Source organism: Lissotriton vulgaris, chromosome 6 (assembly GCF_964263255.1).
Source record: "Lissotriton vulgaris chromosome 6, aLisVul1.2, whole genome shotgun sequence".
Classification (NCBI taxonomy): domain Eukaryota; kingdom Metazoa; phylum Chordata; class Amphibia; order Caudata; family Salamandridae; genus Lissotriton; species Lissotriton vulgaris.
In genome coordinates this window covers 404,531,245-404,544,898 of record NC_141694.1, presented here as the reverse complement: position 1 = coordinate 404,544,898, position 13,654 = coordinate 404,531,245, and positions in this window count along the sequence as shown.

Sequence of the window (13,654 nt, the reverse complement as noted above, 5' to 3'; positions counted from 1 at the left end):
TTGCTTCAGAGTTAGTTCCTTTCAAGAGAGTTAGTGACGAACTGTCATTGGTGGATGGAATTTTGCGCAGGGGTGGTTCATTGGTTGTTCCTAAATTGCTTTGCAAGATAGTTTTGGATTTAGCTCACGTAGGTCATCTGGGCATTCGTGCCATGAAACGGAGAGTACGGGAGGATTTTTGGTGGCCAGTTGTTGATAGAGCCATCGAACACTGTGTTCATGATTGTGGGGCTTGTGTCTTGAGCGACAAGACTCAGGTCACTTGTCCTTCTCCCACCACTCCCATTTCAGTCAAAGAATTACCCTGGAGTAAATTAGCATTTGATGTGGCTGGTCCATTCAATGGTCTGGGGAGTACTCCCAAATATGCTTTTGTTTTGATTGACTATATGTCAAAATGGCTAGATGTTAGGTTTGTGGAAGGGATAAATTCTACCACAGTGATCAATTTTTTTTAAAGATGTTTTTCTTTGAGAAGGATTTCCGGAGGAATTAGTATCAGATAATGGTACTCAGTTGGTTTCTGTTGAGATACAGGATTTCATTAAAACACATGGAATTAAGCATATTCTCACTTCTCTTTATCATCCTTGCTGCAATGTTCTAGTTGAATGCCTGAATCGTGTGATCAAAGATCAACTACAATTAGCCTCCATTAATGGTTTTCACTGGAAACAAGTAATTTCTAACATGTTTTGGCCAGGAGAGTTACTCCCCATGCTAGTACGGGTATATCTCCTTTTACTTTGCTCAGGGGTAGAGTAGCGGGTTCTAAGCTCAATAAGGATTGGATGTTGAGAAAAGAAGTGAATGCACAAAAAATAGGGAAGATGGCCGATTTCAGAGCTGCAGCTCAAGCTAGATATGCATCTGATGGCATCAGAACATCTCCTGTGTGTCAATGTGACTGGGTAAGAATCAAGAAACCTATGCTTGTGCGCAAGGGTTGTTCTCGATTTTCTGCTCCTGTCCGAGTCAAGGAAGTGAGAGATCATGTTGTTGTACTGGAAAATGGGAACATTTGGAATAAGTCTTTTGTTTCTATTGTGCATAAGTCTAAGGTAGAATTTGTGAAAGACAAGTTTGGAGTAGGCACTCATTATTCAACTCTTCCCACTAAAATCACCAGTCCTAGCTTATCTACACCAAGTAGCAACGTTATTCCTCGTCGGAGTCTTCCAAGAATTAGATCTCTTGGTAAATTTCGTGATTTTGTTAGATATTAACTGATTATATATATTTTTTTCTTTTTTCTTTTCCCTCCAGTTATTGTTCATTATTGTATGTGTTGATGTTGGATATTGTATTTTTTTGTTGTATTGGTTAATGTGTTGAGTGGGTAGTTAAATATATTTTGTTTTTAGTGAAGGGAGGGGGATGTATTTGGATGTACATACCTTGTTGTTGTCATGAGAGAGCTTGTGACATTCCATGTTGATTCTTGTGTTTCGAATGTTAGGGTTCTCAGACAGCAGTTGCTGCCGGGATCGCTGCTTCACCAGACTCATTAAAGGAAGCTCTTAAACTTACCCGGTGCCGTCTTCCTTTCACCTCTGTTTACCTCTACCCTCCGATGAGCTCTAAAAACCCTGAACCTCCCTTTACTTCCACCCACGCTTAAACCCTGAAAACTGTTTACTTCCCTTTACCTCCACTCACTCCTGAACCCAAATAACCCCTTACTTCTCTGTATCCCCACCCACCCCTTAATTCTAAGAATCTCGTACCTCCCTTTACTTCTAAGAACTTCTGAATCCTTCAAATCTCTTATCTCTCTTCACCTCTACCTGCCCCAGATCACCTAAAAACCCCTTACATGCTTTTATCCCTACCAGCCCCTCATCCCTATAAACACATTACCTCCCTTTACCTCTACACAAGTCTGAAGACTAAAAATCTCATATTTTCCTTTATCCCTTTCTGCCACAGAACCCTAAAAAACTCTTTACCTCTCTTTACGTTTGAAGCATTAAAAAAAGTACCTCCCTTTTCCTCTACCCTCCCCTTAACAATACACATCCCTTACCTCCCTTTACCACTATCCACCTATAAACCCTTTATATCCATCCTTTAACCCTAAATATTCACTGTTTTTTAAATGATATGATAATCATGTAATTTAAATAAAGAAAAGATTTACCTTTGTGGTAAAGTACTCCCGGATAAAGTACCAGAAAGGGGCCTGTCTGGTACTTACCTGTGAATTACTTACGTGCATACAATTTCGTGTTATCTTGGGCACATCTAACTAATCTAGTCACAGACATTGCAGAATTTAGCTCTAGAAATACCAACCCTAATTCTTCCTGTGGCATTTAGTAATAAGTAAAGGGAAATATCTATAAGGTAAAAGCTGCTCAGGCGAAAAAAATTCTGTGAGGCGATAGAAAGGGTTACACATAACAGAGAGTTTACAGAAATAGCATCGGGGATTTCACAAAAAAATCATTTTTAATGCATATGGGATGAACGGAAAATGGCGACTATCACAGCAGTGGAAATATATTTCTGTGCCCTTTTAACAAAATAAATGCTGATGGGAAAGCTTCATTGAAGGTTTATTACACATGACTTTAGTTTAATTGTTCTTATTCAGGTACATCTACCCATGAGGATGTGCAGTAATTTATACTAGAAAAGACAATAAAAGAGTAATGAGTGCTATGGCCCAGGCATGGTAATGCATATCTATGGGCTTGTGCTACAGAACTTGCCAGAATACAAACCGGAAAGACTTTCATTGAAAGGATTTTCCACTGTTAGTAGCACTTAGAATAAACTGCCACTCGAACAGACAATAACAACAGTACGGAGATATATTTACCCTACGGGCTCCCAAAACATGCGCCATAACCCTGCAGCAGGACACATTGTGGAGCAATAAAATAGTTTACGAGTAATCAGGTAACAGAAATGCACTTCTCTAATTAAGCAAGTGCACAACCTATCGATTCAATATTGTGAAAATAGTAGAATTCTTTAGTACAGATTCCCAAATATGCCTTGGAGCATGGAGTTGCAACAAAAGCTATACGAAATTGTTTGCTCTGGCGAACCTAGTGCCTTTCTGATAGGAGCTGTCAAATGCTACTATTCCTTCAAGGATTTTATTTAATACTAGCAGCCCGTCCCGACGTTGTTCGGGGAAGAAATGTAATGTGTGCAGTTCTGAGTAATGTTTGTAGAAAGTGCCGCCGAGTGAATTCAGCGGTTTCGAAATCCGCATCCTTTTTTGAGGGCAGCCCCCTCTGAGAAGGTGCGAGGTTCTCAAATGAGGAAAGGTATGTTTTACTTTGCGCCGCAAGTACTGTGAGTTTTAGTGTGAGAACGCCTTTGGCCACAACTTCAAAATTATGCCCGCACTATGTAAAGTAAGTAGTGTGACTGTTCTGAGTAATGTTTTGTAAATGTTCCGGCGAGTGAATTTGTTGCTTCTCAAGGCCGCGCCTATTTTGTCATCGGCCAGCTCCCTCTGACAATGTGCGTGTTTGACAAGTGATGAAAGGTTTCTTTAACTTCTCACCGCAAGTAGTGTGACTGTTATGAGTAATGTAGCGTGATTGGGTGCTTGTGAAAGCCGCGCCCCTACTTTAAGCCTGCCCCCTGTGCCAACGATGGCCTAGTGAAGTGGGCATCGATGTATTTCTTTCAAAGCCGCGCCCTTTCTTTATGGCAGCACCAGCCCCTCTGACAATGCTTATGCAGACTAAGGCGTAAATGTTGCGCCGATTGAATAGTGCGCATTTAACGCCGAGGGTCCTAACATTAGCGAGGCAAATAGTGTGTTTTTTATAATTAATGTAGCGTAAATGGCGGGCTTGCACAAGCATGAATGGGCTTGCACAGGCGTGAATGTAGCGGCAAGTGAATAGTGCGCTTTTGAAATCTAGAACCTTTCTTTATGCCTGCACCCTGTGACAATGATTGGCTTGCACAGTGAAGTTGTTGCCCATGTAATGACCTTGCAGAGTGATGTCGGTGGCCATGTATTTATTCTTTGTGTTTTTGGGCCATGCCCCTCTGATAATGATGACGCCCACATGTTTACTTTGACACGCCCACGCTACTTTGACACGCCCATCACTGAGAGCAGAACAACACCCACAAGGGACTACTTTACCCCTAAGGTTGTTTGACCTTTGTAATGTATATGGTGGCCAGATGTATAGCCTATGTCCATCTGCTGCAACTCCCCTTTACAATGCTGTATTGGGTGTTGTGATTGGTGCTGTACTTCTTGAGTTTACCTGCCTCAAAGTTTTCAGCTCTCTCTTTATAATAGTAGTATAGAAGAGGGTACTGCATGGAGGTCTGTTGATTATTTATTGTGTTATAATATGAAAACGGTGATCTACTGTCTTTAAAGGCCATCTACCTGTATGGGCAATTACAGCTTTCATATTAAAATGTATAGCAGAAATTATGTTAACTCTGCATATTTTATACAGAGGCAGGTCCAATCTGCAAATGAAAATGTGGTGGTAATCTTACATTTATGACCACATTTACCTTTTCTGCAGCTGACAGGAATTCTCAAAAGGATCCCTGGAAATCATTACCCCATTTTTTATACACAGATCTCCACCATGAGTTTGGAAATCTCTGAAGCTATAAAATGCAATTCAAGAGGTGGATAGTAGGTGTTCCAAGGCATGTTTTAGCTTGGGAGTTAGGGGACTCCCTCAAACATGCATATTTGCAGGTGTTCCCAAACTCCTGCATGAACTTCTTCCAAGCTGGAATAGAAACGGCCACATGAATAGAGTAGCTCTCTTTCAGAGTGGGATCAACCACAGATATGTTGCAGTCATAGGGAAAGAGCATTCTCCACAGGGAAAAATATGCTCTCCATCGAGAAATAAAATGTATTCATATGCACAAGTGATAATATTACCACTGTGCAGAGCTCTACACTCTGCAGAAATCGTTACAGTGGTAAGTGGAGCTCATTATAAAAGCCATTTGACCTACACAGAAGTGTGCTTAGAAATCTGCAACTGGTGCAGCTCTTCAGGCATACTCTTGGGAATGCTGGCGAGTAGCAAAAATTGGGAAAATATATTTAGGCAGAGGGAGTGATATCCATCTATACTTTCCAAATTTTTTTGTGAATTTGGGCCATCCTGTCCTAACTATAGTATACAAAATTATTGTCCATTGAGTACAGATTTTCTAACAATACCTCCAATTGTGTGATGTTTTTGTAGACACTACTCAAGACATGATATTGATGGCAGGCGATAATCTGACACCAATATATTGGTAGTACAAACTGAGAGAAATATGGCCACCCTTTGCCATAGCAAACTTTATAAAGATGTTTTTTTAAACTTGAGAAATTTTGCAAATTACGCAAACACTGACAAATTTCAGTTATAAGAAAACAATGCTTTTTGCAACCTTCTCAGAAACTCATGACATTCCTTCACCATCATTCAAACGTGTTAGCATTGAAAGTTATCTTTAACTCACACCCTGCCCCATCATATATGTGCTCTACCGACCAACAGCCTATACAATTCTATTCACAGAATCCCTAGAAATGACCCTTCACCTACAAATAGCTGCCAAAACGATTCTTACTCAATATGTCTGACTGACCCTTTAAGTAGAGGTGTTGGCCTATGGCTGACGCCCATACTACCGGGAGGCATTAAAATCCTACAGTGCTTGCACCAGAAGAATCATTTTTTTTAAAAAAAGGTGGGTATGAAGTGAAATCACCACAATGCACAAGCAATCATCACACTTGGCCATCAGTGATATTTGTTTTTGGGAGGGTCAGCTCTTTGGGGTGAAGAGGCCGAACCGCCAGGGGACACAATTTTGTTTTTCCCCTGGTTACACCATTGCGTTACCAGGGGAAAGTACAAAAAAAAATGGGCCCTCCTGGCATATGAGCCAACCACCTTGGGCCCCAAATATTTTTTTGTAAACATGTGTTTCCGAAGGGGGCTGAACGAAGCCCCAAGTGAACAACACTCATAAAAAAAAAAGAAATGTAGGTAGGGGATCAGTCCTCCTAGCATATGGGTTGACACGCTTTGAGGCCATAAATACTATTTTGAATTGCGTGTTTTCCCCTGTGGGGCCAATTTTGACCCCCAGGTGAAAACACACATATAAAAAATAAGAAAGTTACTACAGGATTTATGTAGAACCCTCTTCGTGTATTGGTCTGTTTTGACATTTACATTATTCTTCCACCCAGTGCAGCATGGGGCAGTAGGTCTCACTACTTCTGCCATTGGCTAATTTTAATTTGAGTAATTCTGTGAGTAATAGTACTGTGATGAACAAGGAACAAGGCTGTGCATAAAGTTGCAGGGGCTATTGTATGTGCTTACTTCAGATCAAAGGTAGATTTTTGCCTTCATAAAATTACATTTATATTGGCAATGGTCCAGCAGCTCGTTCAAAAATAATGTTTTGTATAAGCCATGACAAATGTATGTGGTGGTAGTGGGTATGTAACAAGGTGAAGTAAAACTTTTAATGTTTTCTCTTTTTGCAGTGTCTTTGAAGAACCTGCAGATGCATTGAATAATCAAATGTTTTTTGTTTGTTTATTTACTGTTGTACACATCTCACAGATGTACACACCCACCGATTTAGAACTATACTTCAGTCTTCTAAGTTGGGCTGTGTATTAGCAGGAAGGTTTTCCACAGTTAGCAGAGATTGCATCTCAGTGGATGGCTGCTGCCCAGGCCTAACTGAAGTTTTGGAGGACAATGCTGGGCCAATATCGGGTACATGAGACAGCATCTAAGAGAGAGGAAAATGTAGCAAAACTTAGAAGCGGTTTTGCAGTTGGCGGAATTCCATCAAAACTCTTTTTGACAGGTAACAACCTCCTTTTTAAATTATACAAAATCACCTCTTTGAACGTCTTGTCACCCACAAGGCTCGGTGTATGATTATTAAAAGTGAGGCTGGTAGAAAATTAAAATTACTGTAGGAAAATACCTCTTTTTGTAAACTTACCTCTATTGTTCTTTAGCCTAATGCTGCTGTTTTTTTTACTCTGTGCACTGGGACACTGCTAGCTAGTCCCCAGTGCATGTGATCTGACCCCTAAAACATGTTGAAATTGGCTATGCTCCTAATTAGCACATTTACCTTGCCTTTAGGTCCCTAGTATATGGGACCAAGTGTACCCAGGGTTTATAAGTTAAATGCCATTAGTGAACTGCAGCACCCATTTCACTACTCAGCACAGTTAAAACATGACTGCAGGCTTACTATTGCAGCCTGGCAGGGGAAGTTTTAAAAACACAATACGACCTGTCAAAACAAACCCTTTTACATGTCAGAACCTTCTATTAAACTATTAATAAGTCACCCTTAGGTAGTCCAAGTAAGCTGTAAGGAAGGGTGCATGGTGTACTTGGCTGACCCGGCCTCGAGTGGCCCCTGGTGTCTCAGGATCCTGCAGATTTTGCAGAGGCATCAGGATTAACTGTTGACTTGCAGAAATCGGTGCTGGTTCCACTGACACTTTTGCAAGATTGTGTGGACTGGGAGACAACCATTCCTATGTGCTGCCTCAGCTTTAAGTACTTGTGCATCATGGTGTTTCTGATTCCCCAGTTCACGTGGTCTCTTGATATAACCCGGCTCAATGACACGAAAGCAAGGAGGATCTAAAGGGTAGGCCGTCACTCCCATTGTACGTAATGAGAAGGATAGCTTGATATAAAATGGTGCTACTGCCTTCTTCCTGTACCTTCTATCAAATTGTACACACCCAATTCCCTACCACTAGTTTTGTGAGATGGACTCAATGATAATAACATTTTTATGGCACAACTCATAACCTTTTATTAGCATTTCAGACCTTTCAATGCCCCCCTTACGAGGGTGGTCTAGGAGCATCTACCTTAACCTCTATTAGCTGGCTTTATACTTGTTAGTGATTAATGAATGGATGGGTTCAGGGTGGGCTCACCCAGCATACACGTTAGAGCTTAGTGAGATGGACACCACAGGATTCTTGCAATGAAATATGAGGATACTGTTTCCTCTACACTCCCTGAGGTGACCTGGTTGGTATTTGAGGGGTGGAGGGCAGCCCACAAACAAACAGGATGGTGGCCCAAGCTTACACAACAGTCTCCGTTGTGGCACGGCCGGTGATTGAGCGAGACAGTGTCATTGGAGGTATTCACCTGCTGGGATACCATCGGTATTACACTAATGGGGGACTTCTGGAAGGGATCCAATATAGTCTCTTTTCAAGCCCTTCATCAAACCAACTCCCCGTCAGAGACCAAGATCCACAACTCAGACATTCTCGTCGGGTACATGTGCCCCCAGACACACAGATCCCGGAATTTTGCCCAGTGGAAGCAAAGAACCTGATGGGAGGTCTGGGTGAGGGGTGCGCTCCCAGATATACTGAACACTTATCATCAACACCTGTACACCTCACCAACACTCAGAGCATGTTGGGAAGGTTGTCTTGGGCCGATAGAAGATGCAGACTTGAGCGATATATTGATGGACACTCGGGTATTAACTATGTCATCTAGCCTACGCTTGGTGCGGACATATTATCTACATTATGCGTACTTGTCCCCTAACAGGCTCTATCGGGCGAATTTGCTTCCTGGCCCCTCATGCATTTGCTGTTCCCACCCACCTTCTGATTCTTTTCACATGACATGGTCCTGTGACCTCATACAGGGGTACTGGAGTGGAATCATTGCTGTGTAATTCCCGTTAATGGTATTTCTGGAGGTGGTGGAGGGGGTCGGGAGATCCAGGGTGGACAGGGCATTACTGGGAATGGCATTACTGGTTGCTAAGAGCTATATCCCAACCCACTGGAATGCTTCCAGACATTCTACACTGGCACAATGGAGGAGGGGAGGGGATTAGGGTTGATGAAGCATGGGGCTGTCCAACCAAGTATGGTAAAGTATGGAGCAATTGGTTTGAAGGGGGGTTTAGATCCACTTTAAAAGTACTCCAGAAGGGAGTGTGTTTATATCACTGTATGTTCATAGTTATATTGTCATTGTAATGTATGGTATTTAAAAGTATGATTTGTAGAAATGTAATGTTACACAGGTCCTTACAGGGAAAACACCCAAAAGCAATTTCACTGTAAAAAGACTGGCTGTCCTGTAGGAAAGCACTGGTTTACATTAAAACATCTAATAACACTAATTGCGCTTAGGAAACAGACAGAACTATAGTTCACAGACTCTTTTTTAACAGTGATTTCAAATCCAATTTGATGATGAAATTAAATGTATAATAATTATTGAAGTAAAGCTAGTTTTAGAAAGTTACCCTATTTGCATGTCCTACAACTGCCACCTGGCAGTTGGATTGCCCATGTGATGTGTCAAAACTACTTTCAGAGCAGAAGAAATGCCTTGGGTGTGGCGAGATACTTCTGTTCCTCTGGCAGCATTACCATCTGGGCTAGTCCCAGGAACTTGTTCAACTTTAAAGAGGCCTACCCTGTCACATTCAAATGTTAGTTGACACCTGGGCATGTCCCTTTTTTGTTACCCTGTCAGGCAGGCACTACTCTCATAAGAGAGTAACTGCCCCAGTACTGGGTTGAAGTGACCACAGGGGAGGGGTTTCTCATTTCCTGGCCTTATCCATGAGGTGAGCAAACATGATCTACAAAAGGGGAGAAAGTTTTCACCATCTTTGATTTGGAGCAGGGTGGTGCTCAATGGGATTGTTTGCAGCGCGACACACAGGAACTGCTGCAAAAGTGGGTAGGGTTACCCCATGAGAACTTTTTCCCTATTGGTTAGGGTGGGAGCAGGAGTCACCCCGACCCACAGGCGAGTGCCAGGCATAAATTTAGGACCCAAAGGCACCCTCTTCAGAACACTACTAGACCTGCGTATGACATAGGAAGCACTGCATCTCCTGTTCAGAGCTGTGAAGAGACTTGAAATGCTGGTCCTGTTCCCACTTGGACCCAGAAGAAAGAAACGGACTCCATGGGTGAGTTGGCTAACCTCCTGTTAAGCTACTGCAAGATGTACCTTTTCATGAAGAGCCCAGCTATCTAGCTCAAGCCCTGCTGTTGGCTTCTTATGGAGAGAGTCTTGACCCCAAGTGCAGTATCTGAGGTCACGGGACTCTTTGCTGTTTCATCATGAACTCCTCCTAACATCGTGAAAAGTCGGGGACTTTATGGCCACCAAATACCTCTGAGGAAGAGGTGTTGCCACTGAGACAAAGATTTAGGTTGCTCCTGCTTGGAGATTTCCTGCACCAGAAAATCAGTTTCAGTGGGATGTAGATAGATGGCATATGGCTTTGTGGAGCCCTGGTCGGAGACTGCTTGCAGCCTTACCCCACTAGAGGAATTCAAGTTCCAAAAAAGTGACTGAGTCTAGATGTACATATCTTAATTCTTTTCACGGTGAAGATACCAATATTTTCTGGCTTGTGAAGGACCTTCTTTGGCACAAATTTTGAAATTTTTCCACTGTGAACTTTCCCACCTTTCTGCACCAGGACCTCGTCAAAGGATGCCCGGACTCATGGAGCTCTTCTTGACCACCACCTGCTGCCTTGACCCACTGAGGATTTTTTACTTCAATTTCAGAGATTAAATCCAAGGGTGAAACTTCCAACCAGGATGAACCTGTATCCGACCATTGCTCCAATGTGGTCACCCTTAATTTGTGTGTAGGATTGCAGATGGCACTTATTGTCTTTTGCTATTATTTTCTTTTTAACATTTTTCAATTCATATCTATGGTTCCTCTAATTGAATGTTTGTCATTCTGGTGTAATTTTGTTAATTAACATATTCCCCATTTTAATAAATTAGAGTGGGATATTTATTGTGCAGTTTTTGCAATGTTTTAACTCTTTTGGTACGTCTAAATGCTTAGTACATTTCCTTAACATAAGCCTGTCTGTTCTGTCTATAGCTACCAGGGGTTGAGATAAGCTTTAATTACTGACACCTTTACTGGACCTAAAAAGAATACTGCCATGATTACGTTTGGTGACTACCATCAACCCAACTAATAATCCACTTTCTCACAGAGCTCTTTTGTGAAACCAGATGCTATGGGTAGGTGGCTATTTTTTCTTTAAAGAAGCAACTTCATTTCAAACATGGCATCTCCATTTGGGAATAATTTTGAGTACTATGGAAAAATTAACCAAAGGTTAGCAGTTATTTACAATTCCTCTAAGTTAAACAAGACAACCGCAATGAGAAGCACACAGAACAACCCCCTGTAAATATAAACTTGATGCCCTGGCGTGGTTAGGGGCAAAACCAGCAGTACCATAGAAATGTTCCTTGCCTTCCTTCCAATTCAAACTGTATTCCCGAGCAATTCCCCAGCTTTACAACACTATTCTCTCCCTAAGTCCACTGAAAAGGTGAGCTGCAGAGCATTTATGGAGTCATCATTCACCCGGGAGGAACAACCAGGGGCTATGGCCAGTAAATGAGACCAATCAGAAAGCAGTAGGGAGGATAAGTGGCCCAGTCACCTCCGAGCAATCTCTCCCGAGAGACTATGTGTACTGCAAGTCTTACCCCAGCACTTCACCAAAAACATTTCTTCATTTCATGGCTTAGGTCCATAATAACCTCCAGCTGTTTGACTCCATCAAAGCATTCCCTCTGTTATAATCATCTTGAAGCAGGTGCCAGGCTTTGACTCACGTCAAGCATACACTCCCTACTGCTAATAGCAAATAGGCTGGAGAGGTTTGAGTTCTGAACAATAACGCAAGGAATTCGTCAGGGATTCTTTGTTACAAAAGAAATGTATTCGTTCTTTCACCCGAATGCAAAACTAGCCAACACATGGTTTGCAACACATGTCACTGTTACAAAGTCATCATACACCCTGGCATCCCCACTTTTGTGCTGACTGGTACTGGTGGTAACTGACTTTCCCAGGGCTGTGCCAACCATTGGAGGGATCATATCTCCCTAAGGAGTGCGATTGGTCACCCTGTCAAGCTTGACAGTACACAAATTGATACATTTGACAACTCCCCACTGGTCAGAGGGAGCAAACCGATCAGCACCCAAGCTACCCTAGGATTGAATTGAACCAGAATTAAAAAACAGAGTGAAAACACACACATACATCAGGGTGCACTAAATATTAGGGAACGTCTATAATTGTCATAACCTACCCTATAAGTCCCTAGAACATAATAGGGCAGGGGGATTCAAACTATCTTAAGTCCCTAGAATATAATAGGGCTTGGCAGTTTGAAGGCCAGAAGTCCTTTCTGCACTTGCATGAATGCACTGCTGAGAGCCTGAGATCATTTTAAAATCAGCCCTGTGTTGCAGCACTGCTTTTAAATGTAAATTGTGCCCAAACATGACTTTGGTAGTAGGGGCACTTTGAAAGTGATAAACTACAATATCTTCACATAGTAGATGCCCTCAGGGTCTCCCCTGGGTATCCCAGGGGTTGAAAGCCATGTACCTATAATGAGGGCCCTTTTCAAAGAGTTTTAATATGCCCTGGGGATTGAAAAATTGCACATTTCACTTTCCCCTTTGTAGTAATGTACATCACAATATTGACTTTTGTGCAAGGAGCACTGTGGAGTAAAGATCTACACTATTCTTGCATATTCAAGACCCCTAAAGTCTCTTGTATGTGTCCATGGGGTGGTTGGCATGTAGCTATAAGCATGGCCCTTATAAAAGATGCTTTATTGGCCCTGGTGTTAAAGAAATTGCACATTTCATTTCCCCCCTTGTAGGTCCCCAGCCACATAGGTTAACATAGCAATAGTTGATTAATGAATAACATCACTAAGAACTCACAAAAAATATAATCCAGGAACTTAGGAGATCGGTATTGATAAATCCAACAATATGGTATTGTTGAATTTATCATAAAGTATACATAAAAGAAGTTATAAAACGTTCATGTCAGTAAGCCAAAATTCAGCCTTCTTGTGGTCTCCCCTGATTTGTCAGAGTTAGCAAGGCTTCTTTGATAAAGTGATAAGTGGCTCAACCAGTGAGAGGCAATCTCTTGGAAGAGAGCTCTGCTACACAGGAATGCCAAAGCAAGGGGGAGGGGTCGTAGACCACGGAGTGTCACAGGGGATAAGAAAGTCAAAAAATACTCGGTCCATCTCCACACCCCACCACTCTTACTTAGCCAGATGGCAGGCTTAAGGCAGGAATTTGCAGATGTTAGGGGGAGAAGAGCTATGGACATGAGTGATAAGGGGGGTTGGTTTATCTATTTTATGCTCCTTTGCTGCAAGTACAGCCATGTCAAATGTTGAAGAAATTGTGCTTTCTGGGAGAAGATTATGCCATACTTTAGAGGAAGTGGTCATGCTCTGAGGTGTTGCCCTACACCTCATTGGACAGGAGTGCTCTCCTGCTTGACCCCAGATACCACTGACTAAATATGGGATAGGTGAAGAGAATCTCAGATATGCTGCTTGAAACTAAGAGCAGAAGGCTTACCAAGCTGGAAACTTGATGGGTACCATAAGGTCTTGCAATCTGACTGACTGAGCCTGCTGCATTATCCAGAACTACAAACCTTTGGATGCACCTTTCATCAAGACGACTAAAGTGTAGACTAACTGCAAGCTACAGAATTCCAGAGCTCACCAAGACCATCACCACCAAGAATCCCCAGCCTTGAGTGCGTCC